The 17,235-nt window shown below is 47.6% G+C and overlaps 2 protein-coding genes across 3 annotated transcripts in view; one reads left to right on the forward strand and one right to left on the reverse strand.

The window, feature by feature from the left end:
• LOC120997021 (WAP four-disulfide core domain protein 5-like) overlaps positions 1 to 17,235 on the reverse strand; it is an 884,590-nt gene that overhangs the window by 467,360 nt on the left and 399,995 nt on the right. The gene's annotated exons all lie outside the window — the stretch shown is intronic.
• LOC120997025 (antileukoproteinase-like) overlaps positions 1 to 17,235 on the forward strand; it is a 92,857-nt gene that overhangs the window by 34,569 nt on the left and 41,053 nt on the right. The window lies entirely within an intron of this gene.

Consider the following 17,235-nt stretch of genomic DNA (forward strand, 5'->3'; position numbering starts at 1 on the left):
TTAATTGTCTGCATTATTTCTAATAAACTATTAAGAGACTTTATTATGATTTTTTATTGTGCCAACACACTCATAGAGGTGATGATCGCTTCATTGTGATACGCAAGCCCCTTCACCACGACAAGGTAACGATCACGAAGGGGAATTGACACATGTATGTGCCTTTTTTTTTTGTTTTGTTTTTGCAGCTACAGTGCAGCACCAGAGGCCAGAAAAATTTGGCATGTATACATGCCTGAAAAATAATGGTATTGTTGCAGCCGCTGTTGTAGCAGCGGCCGGAAAAATTGATGTTTTCCAGGCAGAAAGGTGACTAAAACATTGCGGCTTGAACCCTAGTTGGTGGCGGAGAATTCACGAAAGTGATCCGGTATGAAGACATTAAATACAGCAGCGTGGGGACCATTTCGAGGCCAAGGCATGTCATCAGGCATGTTAGTCAAACGTATCCCCCACTGTCAGTCCCTTCGGGATCCATGCCTCATTCATCTTAATGAAGGTGAGGTAATCAACACTTTTTTGACCGAGGCGAATTCTCTTGTCAGTGACAATGCCTCCTAGTGCACTGAAGGTCCTTTCTGACAGGACACTTGAAGCGGGGCAGGCCAGAAGTTCTATCGCAAACTGGGATAGCTCAGGCCACAGGTCAAGCCTGCACACCCAGTAGTCAAGGGGTTCATCGCTCCTCAGAGTGTCAATATCTGCAGTTAAGGCGAGGTAGTCTGCTACCTGTCGGTCGAGTCGTTCTCTAAGGCTGGATACCAAATGGCTGTGGCGATGTGTAGGACTGAAAAAGCTCTGCATGTCCTCCATCAACAGCACGTCTGTAAAGCATCCTGTCCTTGCCGGCGTGGTCGTGGGAGGAGGAGGATTACTTTTACCTCTTCCCCTGTTAGATTCCCATTGTGCTGTGGCATCCCCCTTATAAGCTGTGTAAAGCATATTTTTTAGTTTGTTTTTGAACTGCTGCATCCTTTCCGACTTTCGGTAATTTGGTAACAATACCGCCACTTTCTGCTTATACCGGGGGTCTAGTAGCGTGGCCACCCAGTACAGGTCGTTCTCCTTCATCTTTTTTATACGAGGGTCCCTCAACAGACATGACAGCATGAAAGACCCCATTTGCACAAGGTTGGATGCCGAGCTACTCATTTCCCGTTCCTCGTCCTAACTGATGACATTGACGGTCTGTTCTTCCACCCAGCCACGTACAACACCACGGGTTCCAGATAGGTGACAACAACGAGCACCCTGGGATGCCTGCTGTGGTTGGTCTTCCTCCTCCTCAAAGCCACATTCCTCCTCTGACTCCTCTTCCTCATACTCCTCTTCCAACGTTGCCGCAGGTCCGACAAGCGATGATGACAAGGCTGTTTCTGGTGGTGATTGTGACCACAACTCTTCCTCTTCCTCTTCACGCTCATCTACAGCCTGATCCAGCACTCTTCGCAGGGCCCTCTTCAGGAAGAATGGGATGAGGTCGCTGATGGTGCCTTCGGTGCAACTGACTAGGTTTGTCACCTCCTCAAAAGGACGCATGAGCCTACAGGCATTGCGCATGAGCGTCCAGTAACGTGGCAAAAAAATTCCCAGCTCCGCAGAGGCTGTCCTAGCACCCCGGTCATACAAATACTCGTTGACGGCTTTTTCTTGTTGGAGCAGGCGGTTGAACATTAGGAGTGTTGAATTCCAACGTGTCGGGCTGTCGCAAATAAAGCGCCTCACTGGCATGTTGTTTCGCCGCTGAATATCTGAAAAGTGCGCCATAGCCGTGTAGGAACGCCTGAAATGGCCACACACCTTCCTGGCCTGCTTGAGGACATCCTGTAAGCGTGGGTACTTAGACACAAAGCGTTGTACGATGATATTCAACACATGTGCCATGCACGGCACATGTGACAACTTGCCCAAATTCAATGCCGCCAACAAATTGCTTCCATTGTCACACACCACTTTGCCGATCTCCAGTTGGTGCGGGGTCAGCCACTTATCCACCTGTGCGTTCAGGGCGGACAGGAGTGCTGGTCCGGTGTGGCTCTCTGCTTTCAGGCAAGTCAACCCCAAGACATCGTGACACTGTCGTATCCGGGATGTGGAATAGCCCCTGGGGAGCTGGGGGGATTCAGTTGATGTGCAGCCAGACGCCGCAGCAGAAGAGGACTCAGCAGAGGAGGTTATGGAAGAGGATGGAGTAGGAGGAGTAGAGGAGGTGGCAGTAGGCCTGCCTGCAAGTCGTGGCGGTGTCACCAACTCCGCTGCAGAGCCACGCATTCCATGCTTGTCAGTCGTCAGCATGTTGACCCAATGCGCAGTGTAGGTGATATACCTGCCCTGACCGTGCTTTGCAGACCAGGTATCAGTGGTCAGATGGACCCTTGCCCCAACACTATATGCCAGAGATGCCATGACTTCCTTTTCAATTTCAGAGTAGAGGTTTGGGATTGCCTTTTTTGAAAAAAAAAATTGTCCGGGTACCTTCCACTGTGGTGTCCCAATAGCGACAAATTTTTTGAAGGCCTCAGACTCCACCAGCTGGTATGGTAAAAGCTGGCGGGCTAAGAGTTCCGTCAAGCCAGCTGTCAGATGCCGGGCAAGGGGGTGACTTTGTGACATTGGCTTCTTACGCTTAAACATCTCCTTGACAGACACCTGACTGTGGGCAGATGAGCAGGAACTGCTCAAGGCGAGAGACGGAGTGGCAGATGGTTGAGAGGGGGCAAGGTGGACAGCAGTGGTTGACGTGGCTGAAGATGCTGGACCAGGAGGAGGATGGCGGCTTTGAGTTTGTGTGCTGCTTGTATTCATATGTTGATCCCATAGGCGTTTGTGATGTGCGATCATGTGCCTTCGCAAAGCAGTTGTACCGAGGTGGGTGTTGGACTACCCACGACTCAGTTTCTTTTGGCACAGGTTGCAAATGGCATTGCTGTTATCAGAAGCAGACACACAAAAAAAATGCTGAGCTTTGCAATGACGGCATTCTGGTGGTGGCAACAGCATGCGTTTATTGGCGTGCTGTCTGGCTGACCCCGGGTGCCGATACATGCTGTCTGACTGTGCCACTAGCTCCTTGCGACGACCTCCCCCTGCTTCCAACTCATCTCCTCCTTCTCTCTGTCTCCCCTTCTAAACTTTCCCCCTCTTCTTCTTCTCTTCGAGCAGACACCCACGTGGCATCCACGGACACATCGTCATCATCAACCACTTCACTTGTATCTGACACCTCAGCAAAGGAAGCAGCAGCGGGTACAACATCATCATCATCATCATCATCACACTGTACGTCCATGTGTGTAATGCTGCCTGACTGAGTCATATCCCTGTTATCTACATCCTCTGGCAAGGGGGCGGAGCCTAGCTGCAGAGCCGGATGCACACACTTGTGTGAGCTCTGCAGAGGATCGTCGGTGAACGGGCACTTAAACCTCTTTAATCAGCGCCAACATGGGAAAAACCACAAGGGATAAGGCGAAGGAGACCCCTGGGACAGGCAAATCTCTGCCAGGTCAAGGGGATTTGGATCGTTTTGTGAAGAAAACGGCCCCCCAGAGCGTAAAGCGCCTGGACAAAATGGCGGCGAGAGCGGAGTCACCAGAAGCCTCAGATTCAGAGGACGGCGCAGAAAGTGAAACGGCAGCTCCTGGGGTAAGAGATGATCTTCCGGTCTCTAGAACCTTTATGAGGCAGCTATTGTCTGAAGCTTTAGACCCCCTGATTACAGAGCTTAAGGAATTTAAGCAAGACCTTAAGCAACAGAATGACAGAGTGGAGGTGCTGGAGAACGCACAGGCTGCCATTGTAGAATTTAATACAGCAGTCTCACACAACATGGACCATGCCCAGGCCCACTTGAATTCAATATATAGTCAGTTGGAGGACCAAGACAACCGGGGCAGGCGAGACAACCTGCGGCTGAGAGGATTCCCGGAGGCTATACAAGCTGACGCCATAATGCCTACTCTAACAGAATTCTTCAAAAGCTTAGTTCAAGAGGGGGCCAGCAGAGATTTTACCTTGGAAAGGGCACACAGAGCCCTGCGTCCGCCGCCAGGTCCAACTGAGCCCCCAAGAGATATTGTTTGCAAACTGCTCAGTTTCCAAGCGAAGGAAAGTGTCCTAAAAGCAGCCAGAGCTACGCCTCATGTCACATTTGCAGGCTCCAACATCTTAATTTACCAAGATCTTTCGCCTCTGACTTTAAGGAAGAGGAAGGCGCTCAAACCATTGCTGGACATTTTAAGAGAGCGCAAAATTATCTATCGCTGGCTATATCCATTTGGCCTGTTAATAAGTTTTCCGGATAGGAAGATCACAGTTAGATCACCTGCTGACCTCAGAAGGGTCTACGAAAAGATGGATATAGCTGATCTACAGATTGAGGACTGGAATCCGGTCCAAGAATTAACCCAGCTCCCAGTACTGCCGTTAATAGCCCCCTGGACCCCAGTGGGACAAGGGAGACCCCAGCGGCAGAGGAGAAGATTGGAGAAGCACCGCTCCTGCAGTCCGACACATGAAAAGGACTGAGTATATAGTGCATATACATGTGACTTTTCTTTTCTCCCAGATATGTGCCTTATTTTGCTAAATAACCATGTGCAAATCCTGTGTTGCATAAGCTGCCCGTCCATCCTCCTAGATCCTCTAGGTGGCAGCCTACGCCCATGATTTCCACATTACTTTTTGTGGAACAACGGCTGTTCCTTAAAGGAGCTATGCCTTTGGCTTTGTTGGCTTTAGTTCATGTTCAGTATTATTTTCATTTTCACCCTTTTATGTATTTTTACATGTTGTCTTCAGTAGCAACGCTGCAGAACGCGCAACTTACGAAAATTGCTATGATTGTGAATAGGCGTATGACGCTTCGGATGCCAGCTTTGTTCAGTTTGGTTAAGTTTGACAGAGAGACCCCAGTAATATACAAGACAGGATTACCTTCTCGTTTAGCTCGCAAAAGCGTTAATGTCCTATACTGTGAATGGCGGTAACTAATGTGTGTTCCTTTAATGTGCGGGGGATGAATGCACCTGCCAAAAGGGGACAGATATGCGCTTTAATGAAAAAACAAAAAGTTTATATTTTGCTTTTACAAGAGACTCACTTTAGGACAAAGCACGTACCTAAGCTAAGTCATATGACATATAACCAATGGTTCCATAGTACCTCATCAGACTCGGCCTCTAGAGGGGTCAGTATAGCAATTCACAGGCACGTCCCCCTGGAGGTGCGTTCATCCCAGGTGGACAAAGAAGGCAGATATATTTTCGTCAAAGGTTTGATAGGTCAGCAAATGTATACATTTGGTAGTATATATGCTCCAAACACAGCACAAGCGTTATGGCTGAAAAATACATTGGCACTACTACAGGGCTTTGCGGAGAGCCCAACAATATTGGGAGGTGATCTTAATGTTGCTATGTCCCCTGAAGTGGACACCTCTCTTGGAAGATTGTCAGTCTCGCAGGGAGCATTGAGATCTATTAGGAACAACATTAATGTTAGTGGTTTGGTTGACAGTTGGAGAACACATCATCCTGGGCAAAAAGATTATACTTATTATTCGCCGGCCCATAAGTCTTATCAGAGACTGGATTATGTTTTTGTGAATACCTCACTGCTGCCTTACTGTATAAAAACATCAATTGGATCTATATTGCTGTCAGACCATGCCCCGGTTTTTATGAGTTTCCAGATGCCAAATATCCCAAAAAGAGAAATTATTTGGCGACTCAATGAAACCTTACTGCAGAATCAGCAGCATGTAGAGTGCATGGAAAAAAAGATTGAGGAGTATTTTACCTTTAACGAGTCACCGGAGATATCCCCCGGGACGGTATGGGAGGCACATAAGGCGGTAGTGAGGGGTCACTTTATATCTTTGGGCTCTCACCTTAAAAAGCGAAGAGAGGCAGAAGTAATCGAACTGCAAAAACAAATATCTGAGGCAGAATCTCTGCATAAAAAAAGACTCACACCTGAAGCTCTGATGAGATTAGATCTCCTCAGATCGCAAATGAAAAACCTATTGAACACTAAGTCTGCCAAATTATATCTGTCTGCCAAGTTTAAGTATTATGCCCATGGCGACAAGGCCTCTAAATTCATGTTGTCCCAACTTAAAAAACGAAAGGCCCAGTCTTACATTCAAAAAATACAATCCCCATCAGCGCAAGTGGTCTATCAAACCGAACAGATAGCGGCCTGCTTTACTGATTATTATAATCAGCTGTATAATTTAAATCAAGATAGGTCGCCCCTTGACCAAATAGCTAAAACTACAGAGATGAAGAAGTGGCTATCATCACTAGGCCTCCCTAAGCTAACAAATGAACAATCTTGCGCATTGTCCCGCCCCTTCAACTTAGCAGAACTGAAAAAAGCCCTTAAAGACTCCCCCCTTCATAAGAGTCCTGGCCCAGATGGGTTGCCAATGAAATACTATGACTCTTTCCAAAAAACTCTCCTCCCTAAATTCCTACTTGTCTGTAACTCGCTGTGGGAAGGGAAACCACTGCACCCACAGATGTTAGCTGCTCAAATTTCAATAATTCCTAAAGAAGGGAAAGATCCCATGTTTTGTGCCAGCTATAGGCCGATATCCCTGCTCAATACGGACCTAAAATTACTAGCTAAGATGTTAGCTTCCCGCCTCCAAATGCTCCTCCCCAACTTGATCCATATGGAGCAAGTGGGTTTTGTAAAAGGACGTGAGGGTAGGATGAATATCAGCCGCTTGATTAACATTATCCATCACGCGCATGCCACCACAACTCCATTAGTCCTTCTCGGCACGGATGCCGAGAAGGCTTTTGATAGGGTGGATTGGACTTTCATGGGCGAAGCACTGAAAGCCTATGATATACCCCTAAGCTTCATTGATGTAGTAATGGCTATGTATAACAAACCCAGTGCCAGAGTTCTGGTGAATAGCATACTTTCCCCGACCTTTAGAATCAGCAATGGTACTAGGCAAGGGTGCCCCCTTTCACCGCTTCTCTTCATCCTGTCAGTAGAGCCACTCTTGCAGGCCCTTCGGCGAGAGGAAAAGATCCGAGGCATGACTATTAAAGGAAAGACCCATACATTAGCGGCATTTGCAGATGACCTCCTCCTCATCATTACTAACCCCATTGAAGCCTTCCCGGCAGTTGATAGGTTGTTGGATTATTTTGGGTCCCTTTCCAACTTCAAAGTAAATCTTACTAAGTCGCAGGTTTTGAATATATCTCTGGATACGCAATCACAAGCTCTCCTAGAGCACAGCACCCCATTTAAGTGGTCGAACAGTAGCATTCCCTTCCTGGGTGTGAACATCACTTCCCACAACTCGCAGCTGTACAAGGAAAATTTCAAAAATATACCCCGGACTATTAAAGATCTAATGGCATCCTGGGATTTACCGTTTACATCCTGGTTCGGCCGTAGAACTTTAATTAAAACACTGGTCCTACCAAAGGTCCTGTATTACCTGCAGGCCTTACCAATTTTTATTACAAGAATATTTTTCACCCAACTAAAAGGAATATTGACGCGCTTCCTATGGAGTAATGCCAGGCCTAGACTAGCGTACAGCCAGGTGATCAAGCCTCAGAAACTGGGAGGTTTGGGCGTACCTGACTTCCTTTTATACTACAAGGCAGTCCAGGGCCTAAGGGTTCTAGAATGGATGCGCAGCCCACCAGAAAGGTTGGATGTGGCGTTAGAACAAGACCTAGTAATGTTCCCTCTACGCTCAGTGGCACAACTCATAGCCCATAGACAGATAGTTATGAAGCAAATAAAGAATCCACTAACGCGTAACACTCTGAACATATGGTTCGCAGGATTATCAGGAAAGTTGGTCTCAGGACCGATATCGCCACTCTTACAAGTTAGAGATGTCTTGTGGGATTCTTACCCGGAATTCAGGTCCACTTTGAGTGAAGGGCATAAGGCGAATTCTACCCCAATAATTGATCTTCTGAGTAGCCCCCCTGAGGATGAAAATGAGTCCTTAGGTCAACTTCAAATTGGGAACTTAACTCATTTCCAATGTGCCCACATTTTAAAAGCCACTGCTGGGAAGTCGCCACAGGCCCAGGTTACCCCCACTCAGTTTGAACAAATGTCTATGGGGAAGAGGGAGCCAAGCAAAAAATCTCAAAATTATACGCTTCTTTGCTTGACTCTACTCAGGCAGTTGCTCCCCCTTTTATAAGGGGATGGGAGGAAGAGCTAGGTATCACATTTTCTTCTAGTGAGTTGAGAACATTATTATCGCAAACTAATAAAATATCCAGGTGTGTGAGACTGCAGGAGAACTACTATAAAATGGTCACTAGGTGGTATTACACCCCGGATGTTTCCCAACTCCCCGTCTGTGTGCTGGAGGTGTTGCATCACTGAAGGCTCGTTCAAACAAATGTGGTGGGACTGCCACTTAATAAAACCCTTCTGGAAAGGTGTTTGCAACGTAATTTCCAAACTACAGGATGGATTGTTCCCCTCTTCACCACAATACTGTCTGATTGGCCTAAGACCACCAAATTGCCGTTCTACCCATATTAATCGCCTACAACAGCACCTCCTGGCAGTGGCCAGACTCTTAGTAGCATCAAACTGGAAGTCGAAAAACGTGCCTAGTATCCCACAATGGTTGGCTAGGGTGGATCAGGTGTATAGATTAGAACAGATAGCCCACTGGGAGATAAATAATAATGCTTTGTTCGATAGAGTTTGGGGAAGTTGGAAGAAATTAAGGAATTTCACCTAGTCAGATAGGTCTTGATATGTGGATATATGCTTATGGCTCGATAGCAGATTGGCTACTTAACCAAGTATTAGGTCTCAATACCAAATACTCTGATGAGAAGGTATAGGATGTGTCCACCTTAATTATACTCTCTGTCTTAGGTTCTCTGTCATGGCTGAGTTGTCATTGTGGTTTGTTTCTCTCTAATGTACAAACTCAAGAAAACTTGTTGGTGTAATAGTCATTACTACCCTGCACTGTGCGGATGTACAAAGTGATGCCATGTCTGTATACAAAGTATGACTATCTTTTTGATATGTTTAATAAAATATTTTACAAACTAAACTACATCCTCTGGCAATAATGGTTGCGCATCACTAATTTCATCCAACTGATCTGTAAATAACTCCTCTGACGGATCAAGTGAAGCGGCTGTGGTGGCTGTGGTGGTAGTGGTGGTGGTGGCGGCAGGCGGGAGAGTGGTAACTTGAGAGCAGGTGACCGAAGCTGAGCTGGAGGAGGATGGTGCGTCAAGGTTCTTAGCGGAAGCTGTTGAAGATTGGGTGTCCTGTGTAAGCCAGTCAACTATTTTCTCCGAATTTTTCGGGTACAGGGTATGTGGCCTCTGAACACTGGGCATTATTCCAGGGCCAGTGGAAATCACAGCACCACGACGGCCCCTGTGGGGTGGCCTGCCTCTGCCTGTCATTTTTTTTTAGATAAGTGGTACTATGTGTGCAAGGTACAGTGCCACCCTATATAAGTGGTGGGCAGTCTGTGAGCCTGCAGCCTCTCGCTGTCTGGCAACTGCGATTATATCACAGAGAAAAAATAAATTGGCTTTTTTTATCTGCCAGGTAATGTGAGTGTGACACCCTGTAACGGTATGAGTGGTGGCCTGGCCAGTGGACACAGTACAGTCTGTGAGCCTGCAGCCTCTCACTGTCTGGCAACTGCGATTATATAAAAAAAAAAAAAAAAATTGACTTTTTTTATCTGCAAGGTACTGTCTGTGACACCCTGTATGAATGGTGTGCACACAGTACAGTCTGTGAGCCTGCAGCCTCTCACACACGGGCAGGCAACTGCAATATATATATATATATATATATATATATATATACAGTACAGACCAAAAGTTTGGACACACCTTCTCATTCAAAGAGTTTTCTTTATTTTCATGACTATGAAGGCATCAAAACTATGAATTAACACATGTGGAATTATATACATAACAAACAAGTGTGAAACAACAGAAAATATGTCATATTCTAGGTTCTTCAAAGTAGCCACCTTTTGCTTTGATTACTGCTTTGCACACTCTTGGCATTCTCTTGATGAGCTTCAAGAGGTAGTCCCCTGAAATGGTTTTCACTTCACAGGTGTGCCCAGTCAGGTTTAATAAGTGGGATTTCTTGCCTTATAAGGCCTCATGCACACGACAGTATTTTTTCACGGTCCGCAAAACGGGGTTCCGTTTTTCCGTGATCCGTGACCGTTTTTTCGTCCGTGGGTCTTCCTTGAGTTTTGGAGGATCCACGGACATGAAAAAAAAAGTCGTTTTGGTGTCCGCCTGGCCGTGCGGAGCCAAACGGATCCGTCCTGAATTACAATGCAAGTCAATGGGGACGGATCCGTTTGACGTTGACACAATATGGTGCACTTTCAAACGGATCCGTCCCCCATTGACGTTCAATGTAAAGTCAGGAGTTAATATACCATAGGATCGGAGTTTTCTCCAATCCGATGGTATATTTTACCTTGAAGCGTCCCCATTACCATGGGAATGCCTCTATTTTAGAATATACCATCAGATTTGAGTTAGATCGTGAAACTCAGATCCCACAGTATATTCTAACACAGAGGCGTTCCCATGGTGATGGGGACGCTTCAAGTTAGAATATACCCCCCTCCCTCCCCAGTTTTAATTTCATTGGTGGCCAGTGCGGCCCCCCCCTCCCTCCCTCTATTGTATTATTTTCATTGGTGGCACAGTGTGCGCCCCCCCGCCCCCCCTCCTTCTATTGTATTATTTTCATTGGTGGCACAGTGTGCGGCCCCCCTCCCTCCCTCTATTGTATTATTTTCATTGGTGGCACAGTGTGCGCCCCCCCCGCCCCCCCTACCTCCCTCTATTGTATTATCATTGGTGGCCAGTGTGCGCGCCCCCCGGCCCCCCCTCTATTGTATTAATATCATTGGTGGCCAGTGTGCGCCCCCCCGGCCCCCCCTCTATTGTATTAATATCATTGGTGGCCAGTGTGCGGCCTCCCCTCTCCACCTCCCCGATCATTGGTGGCAGCGGAGAGTTAGAAGCATCATACTTACCTGCTGCGATGTCTGTGACCGTCCGGGAGCTCCTCCTACTGCCTACTGGTAAGTGACAGGTCTGTGCGGCGCATTGCTTAATGATCTGTCACTTACCAGTAGGAGGAGCTCCCGGCCGGTCACAGACAGCGCAGCAGGTAAGTATGATGTTTCTAACTCTCCGCTGCCACCAATGATCGGGGGGGGGGAGGGGAGGCCGCACACTGGCCACCAATGATATTAATACAATAGAGGGGGGCCGGGGGGGCACACACTGGCCACCAATGATAATACAATAGGGGGGGGCGGGGGGCCGCACACTGTGCCACCAATGAAAATAATACAATAGAGGAAGGGGGGTGGGGGGGGGCTGCACACTGTGCCAACAATGAAAATAATACAATAGAGGGAGGGGGGGGGGGGGGGGCCGCACACTGTGCCACCAATTAAAATAATACAATAAAGGGAGGGGGGGCAGGGGGGGGCGCACTGGCCACCAATGAAATTAAAACTGGGAAGGGAGGGGGTCTGCCCCCTGCTGCCTGGCAGCCCCTGATCTCTTATAGGGGGCTATGATATGCACAATTAACCCCTTCAGGTGCAGCACCTGAGGGGTTAATTGTGCTGATCACAGCCCCCTGTAAAAGATCGGGTGCTGCCAGGCAGCAGGGGGCAGACCCCCCTCCCTCCCCAGTTTTAATTTCATTGGTGGCCAGTGCGGCCCCCCCCCTCCCTCCCTCTATTGTATTATTTTCATTGGTGGCACAGTGTGCGCCCCCCCGCCCCCCCTCCCTCTATTGTATTATTTTCATTGGTGGCACAGTGTGCGGCCCCCCTCCCTCCCTCTATTGTATTATTTTCATTGGTGGCACAGTGTGCGCCCCCCGCCCCCCCTCCCTCCCTCTATTGTATTATCATTGGTGGCCAGTGTGCGCCCCCCCCCCGGCCCCCCCTCTATTGTATTAATATCATTGGTGGCCGGTGTTCGCCCCCTCTCTATTGTATTAATATCATTGGTGGCCAGTGTGCGGCCTCCCCTCTCCCCCTCCCCGATCATTGGTGGCAGTGGAGAGTTAGAAGCATCATACTTACCTGCTGCGATGTCTGTGACCGGCCGGGAGCTCCTCCTACTGGTAAGTGACAGGTCTGTGCGGCGCATTGCTTAATGATCTGTCACTTACCAGTAGGAGGAGCTCCCGGCCGGTCACAGACATCGCAGCAGGTAAGTATGATGCTTCTAACTCTCCGCTGCCACCAATGATCGGGGGGGGAGAGGGGAGGCCGCACACTGGCCACCAATGATATTAATACAATAGAGGGAGGCCGGGGGGGGGCGCACACTGGCCACCAATGATGATACAATTAAGGGAGGGGGGGCGGGGGGGCGCACACTGTGCCACCAATGAAAATAATACAATAGAGGGAGGGGGGCGGGGGGGCCGCACACTGTGCCACCAATGAAAATAATACAATAAAGGGAGGGGGGCGGGGGGGCCGCACTGGCCACCAATGAAATTAAAACTGGGGAGGGAGGGGGGTCTGCCCCCTGCTGCCTGGCAGCCCCTGATCTCTTATAGGGGGCTATGATATGCACAATTAACCCCTTCAGGTGCAGCACCTGAGGGGTTAATTGTGCGGATCACAGCCCCCTGTAAGAGATCGGGTGCTGCCAGGCAGCAGGGGGCAGTCATGTACACAGTTCTCAGTATATTCTACAAACCGGATTCCAAAAAAGTTGGGACACTAACAAATTGTGAATAAAAACTGAATGCAATGATGTGGAGATGGCAAATGTCAATATTTTATTTGTAATAGAACGTAGATGACAGATCAAACGTTTAATCCGAGTAAATGTATCATTTTAAAGGAAAAATACGTTGATTCAAATTTTCACGGTGTCAACAAATCCCAAAAAAGTTGGGACAAGTAGCAATAAGAGGCTGGAAAAAGTAAATTTGACCATAACGAAGAGCTGGAAGACCAATTAACACTAATTGGCAACATGATTGGATATAAAAAGAGCTTCTCCGAGTGGCAGTGTCTCTCAGAAGCCAAGATGGGTAGAGGATCACCAATTCCCACAATGTTGCGCAGAAAGATAGTGGAGCAATATCAGAAAGGTGTTACCCAGCGAAAAATTGCAAAGACTTTGCATCTATCATCATCAACTGTGCATAACATCATCCGAAGATTCAGAGAATCTGGAACAATCTCTGTGCGTAAGGGTCAAGGCCGTAAAACCATACTGGATGCCCGTGATCTCCGGGCCCTTAAACGACACTGCACTACAAACAGGAATGCTACTGTAAAGGAAATCACAGAATGGGCTCAGGAATACTTCCAGAAACCATTGTCAGTGAACACAATCCACCGTGCCATCCGCCAGCTGAAACTCTACAGTGCAAAGAAGAAGCCATTTCTAAGCAAGATCCACAAGCTCAGGCGTTTTCACTGGGCCAGGGATCATTTAAAATGGAGTGTGGCAAAATGGAAGACTGTTCTGTGGTCAGACGAGTCACGATTCGAAGTTCTTTTTGCAAATCTGGGACGCCATGTCATCCGGACCAAAGAGGACAAGGACAACCCAAGTTGTTATCAACGCTCAGTTCAGAAGCCTGCATCTCTGATGGTATGGGGTTGCATGAGTGCGTGTGGCATGGGCAGCTTGCATGTCTGGAAAGGCACCATCAATGCAGAAAAATATATTCAGGTTCTAGAACAACATATGCTCCCATCCAGACGTCATCTCTTTCAGGGAAGACCCTGCATTTTTCAACAAGATAATGCCAGACCACATTCTGCATCAATCACAACATCATGGCTGTGTAGGAGAAGGATCCAGGTACTGAAATGGCCAGTCTGCAGTCCAGATCTTTCACCTATAGAGAACATTTGGCGCATCATAAAGAGGAAGGTGCAACAAAGAAGGCCCAAGACGATTGAACAGTTAGAGGCCTGTATTAGACAAGAATGGGAGAGCATTCCTATTTCTAAACTTGAGAAACTGGTCTCCTCAGTCCCCAGACGTCTGTTGAGTGTTGTAAGAAGAAGGGGAGATGCCACACAGTGGTGAAAATGGCCTTGTCCCAACTTTTTTGGGATTTGTTGACACCATGAAATTCTGATTCAACATATTTTTTCCTTAAAATGGTACAATTTCTCAGTTTAAACTTTTGTTCCGTGATTTATGTTCTATTCTGAATAAAATATTAGAAGTTGGCACCTCCACATCATTGCATTCAGTTTTTATTCACGATTTGTATAGTGTCCCAACTTTTTTGGAATCCGGTTTGTAACTAGAAGCTTCCCCATCACCATGGGAACGCCTCTGTGTTAGAATATACTGTCGGATTTGAGTTTTCAGAAAGTGAAAACTCAGCTCTGAAAAAGCTTTCTTACAGACGGATCTTCGCATCTGTCTGTATGAAAGTAACCTACGGCCACGGATCAAGGACGCGGATGCCAATCTTGTGTGCATCCGTGTTCTTTCACGGACCCATTGACGGACCCATAGGACAGGTCATATTTTTTTGACGGACAGGAAACACGGAACACGGATGTGGCTGCAAAACGATGCATTTTCCGATTTTTCCACGGACCCATTGAAAGTCAATGGGTCCTCGAAAAAAAACGGAAAAGGACACAACGGCCACGGATGCACACAACGGTCGTGTGCATGAGGCCTAAATGGGGTTAGGACCATCAGTTGCGTTGAGGAGAAGTCAGGTGGATACACAGCTGATAGTCCTACTGAATAGACTGTTAGAATTTGTATTATGGCAAGAAAAAAGCAGCTAAGTAAAGAAAAACGAGTGGCCATCATTACTTTAAGAAATGAAGGTCAGTCAGTCAGCCGAAAAATTGGGAAAACTTTGAAAGTAAGGGCTATTTGACTATGAAGGAGAGTGATGGGGTGCTGCGCCAGATGACCTGGCCTCCACAGTCACCGGACCTGAACCCAATCAAGATGGTTTGGGGTGAGCTGGACCGCAGAGTGAAGGCAAAAGGGCCAACAAGTGCTAAGCATCTCTGGGAACTCCTTCAAGACTGTTGGAAGACCATTTCAGGGGACTACCTCTTGAAGCTCATCAAGAGAATGCCAAGAGTGTGCAAAGCAGTAATCAAAGCAAAAGGTGGCTACTTTGAAGAACCTAGAATATTACATATTTTCAGTTGTTTCACACTTGTTTGTTATGTATATAATTCCACATGTGTTAATTCATAGTTTTGATGCCTTCATAGTCATGAAAATAAAGAAAACTCTTTGAATGAGAAGGTGCGTCCAAACTTTTGGTCTGTACTGTATATATATATAAAAATAAAAAAAAGCAGACTGATGTACCAGCCCTAAAAAAGGCTTTTTGGGATGCTGTCAGGACGCTGTCCTTACAGCAGATGAGTCTGTGGACACAGAACACTGCCCTAGCTAACGCTTTCCCTATTGAATCAGCAGCAGCAGCAGCACTGTCCCTCCTCTCACTGAGAGTGCAGCTTCTGAATGAATCTAAAATGGATGCTGTCCAGGAGGTGGGAGGGTCTGGGAGGGAGGGTCTGCTGCTGATTGGCTGGAATGTGTCTGCTGACTGTGAGGTACAGGGTCAAAGTTTACACAATGATGACGAATAGGGGGCGGACCGAACATCGCATATGTCTGCCCGCCGCGGCGAACAATAGTTCGCCGGGAACTATTCGCCGGCGAACTATTCGGGACATCTCTATCCATCATCACCGCCTCCCCGCCCCGTGTGTGGCCGAATCTGAGCAGCGCAGCCATTTCCACACAATCTCCAGCACAGCCCGGAGCCTTACTCCGCTCACTCATGTGACTGATCACGTGCTCGTGACATCATGAAAGGTCCTTTCGCGCACTAGGAACCAGCATCTCCTGAGGTAGGACATGTGAATGGAGCATTTACAGCACTGATGTAGATACGGGGGTCGCAGAAAACCAGAGCCCCCCGCCTGTCCTGTACTGCTTCTGTGGAATTACAAGTCCCAGAATACTAGTTCTCTTTATAGGTGTAAATCCATTAAAACCTGGCTACTTGTAGGTTTCCCTTATGTATGGAGACAGTGAGCTGTGGTTATCAGGGGCTCAGACCATGGGGACAGTCGGTGTCAGCCCTGCAGCAATACATAGAATGGGCGCTTATCCTCTAGCAGGGGTCATACTGTGCTGTACATACAGTGTAGTGCGACATCACTAGTATAAAACTGAGTCTGCTTATATAGAACCTACCATTAGCCATCTGGCTCCAGGAGAAGTATATGGTGGGTTCAGCATGCATGTTGGTACTTGCATCCCTGGATCCGATGAAAGCTGTAATGGCACCGGACGGGGTTACAAGCAAAGTGTACTTGGCTTGCATGCTGACCTACATTCCCTGGATTTTATGTGGCTGTCATGGCCCATGAACAGGTAGGAACAAGAGTTAGGGACCACTCAATTGAGACGACCTTGACGCGGTGAGTGGCTTACTATGCTTTGGCCAAAATATAAACCAATGTCTCATCCAGCATGGAGGGTGTATGTATTTCGCCATAGTGATGTGCACCTGCAGGCAGGTTGTGCGGACTCAACCCCCTATATTTTTTTCTTAGTGCGACATCATGTTCACAATTCTGCAGCCCTCCCCCCCGGCCCTTGTCTGAGCCCCCCCGACCCTTGTCTGCCCCACCCTTGCCTGTGTCCCCCTAAACCCTGTCTGTGCCCCTCTGCTTGCTGTTCTGTCATCTACTACTGCTTATTTTGTTACTCTTATATATGCAGAGGGTGTGCCTTATATGTGCCATAATAAGTACCAGTACATGGTGGAACAGCGGGCAGAAAGGGGAGGCTGCCATGTACTGCAAGCTATAGACAGTATCACCCCCCTTCCCAATGTTTTATATAAAGATAAATATACAAAAAAAAAGTCTTCACTATTAAAATATAAAAATACTAAAAACACGGTTTTGGTGACCAACTCCCCCCCCCCCAACACACACATGCACACAAACAAATTTTTTGAATAAGGGCCCATGCACACGACTATATGCCCTCTGATACATTCGGTCCTTGAGCGGGCCATATGTCCCAGAGCGGCACTGATCGTGTGCACGGGAGCGCACGGCTTCATAGATTACTAAAACGTATGATTATGGTACAGTAGTCTCACGCGCAGCCCAACGCGCACATAACCTATGATGCTGTGCGA

This window comes from Bufo bufo, chromosome 4 (genome assembly GCF_905171765.1).
Source record: "Bufo bufo chromosome 4, aBufBuf1.1, whole genome shotgun sequence".
Taxonomy (NCBI): Eukaryota; Metazoa; Chordata; class Amphibia; order Anura; family Bufonidae; genus Bufo; species Bufo bufo.